This window comes from Chiloscyllium plagiosum, chromosome 7 (genome assembly GCF_004010195.1).
Source record: "Chiloscyllium plagiosum isolate BGI_BamShark_2017 chromosome 7, ASM401019v2, whole genome shotgun sequence".
NCBI classification, from domain to species: Eukaryota; Metazoa; Chordata; class Chondrichthyes; order Orectolobiformes; family Hemiscylliidae; genus Chiloscyllium; species Chiloscyllium plagiosum.
In genome coordinates this window covers 77,169,478-77,171,091 of record NC_057716.1, presented here as the reverse complement: position 1 = coordinate 77,171,091, position 1,614 = coordinate 77,169,478, and the positions used below count along the sequence as shown (strand labels likewise).

At 49.2% G+C, this 1,614-nt stretch overlaps 1 protein-coding gene across 6 annotated transcripts in view; it reads left to right on the top strand.

Annotated features, from left to right (window-relative positions):
* The window catches only part of LOC122551720 (von Willebrand factor D and EGF domain-containing protein-like), a 279,402-nt gene that overhangs the window by 104,086 nt on the left and 173,702 nt on the right, over window positions 1-1,614 (top strand). The gene's annotated exons all lie outside the window — the stretch shown is intronic.

Genomic DNA, 1,614 nt, shown 5'->3' with positions numbered 1-1,614 from the left:
TGAGACGTATAAGATTATTAAAGGATTGGACACTCTGGAGGCAGGAAACATGTTTCCGCTGATGGGTGAGTGCCGAACCAGAGGACACAGCTTAAAAATACGGGGTAGACCATTTAGGACGGAGCTCAGGAGAAACTTCTTCACCCAGAGAGTGGTGGCTGTGTGGAATGCTCTGCCCCAGAGGGCAGTGGAGGCCCACTCTCTGGATTCATTTAAGAAAGATTTGGATAGAGCTCTCAAAGATAGTGGAATCAAGGGTTACGGAGATAAGGCAGGAACAGGATACTGATTAGGAATGATCAGCCATGATTATATTGAATGGCGGTGCAGGCTCGAAGAGCTGAATGGCCTACTCCTGCACCTATTGTCTATTGTCTATTGTCAGGTGTTCCAGGGCTACGTTCAGGATTAAGGAAATGGTTTCCACTGTGCACCTGTTACATCGGTTGGCAAATTGCAATGGATCAAGGCAGGCTGGGAGACTGGGGTTGATGTGTGCTGTGGGCGGTAGTCATTAAGGCACATTGCATATGCTTTAATAGGTACGGAGGTGATGGTGGCCATCTTGAAGTGGGAAGGGACTTCAGCTTGTAGGAGTGAGGGATTGAGGATGTCTGTGAATACGTCTGCCAGCTCATCTGCACCGTGTCTGAGTGCTCGTCGAGTTATACTGTCCAGGTCCATTGCTTTCCTTGGAATCACTCTGAGTTAGACCCATCTGACATCTGCAGTGGGGACATTGGGCACAAGTATGCCCAGAGCTGTCGTGGCAGGTGACATTGTGGCACTGGCATTCTGCTTGAACCGAGCATAGAAACCACTGACCACATCAAGGAGGGATGTGTCTTTGTTTGCTAGCCTGTTTTGCTTCATTTTGTATCCTGTACCATTGCCTCAGGCAGTGGGAATCTGTGTGGTTGGTTTAGGCCTCTAACTTGGTCCAGTACTGCCTCTTGGCTTCCCTGATGGCTTTGTGGGGGTCATATCTGGATTTTCTGTGTAGATCTAGGTCATTTGACTTGAATGCTGCATCCTGGTCTTCAGTAGGGAGTGGATTTCCTGGTTCATCCAAGGCTTTTGATTGGGAACATTCCGACTGACTTCTTTGGTACACAGTTCCCTGTGCATTCTTAGATGATTGTGATCATTTTGTAATGACAAATGACATGATCGAGATTGCTTGAGACTGGGATTGGTATCCCACACAGTTTCAAAACTGCATGCAATTCACATGATTAAAGATGACTTCACCCTGAACTGTAAAAAGGCTTGATTAATGCAGTTGCCCTCTGAAGGGCCTCCCATCACTCACAGGTCAAACCCACATGCTCAGGCAGGAAAAACATGCTTAATTTGCCCACTTGGGTGTAGTTGCAGCCATTTTCCATTTACAGTGTGCAAGTTACCTGAGTGTAGTGAGTTGTGGTCCCCTCCCCAGCTTTTCGCCCCATCTGCTTCCCACCCTGCCCCCCGCACTTCCCTACCCCACTTCCTGCACTTCCACACCCATTCCCGCACATCCTCCCCACACCTTCCCGCACTTCTCTCCCCCCCCCCCCTTGCACTTCCATCCCCCCATTTCCCGCACTTGTCTCCACCCATGTTGTGCACTTC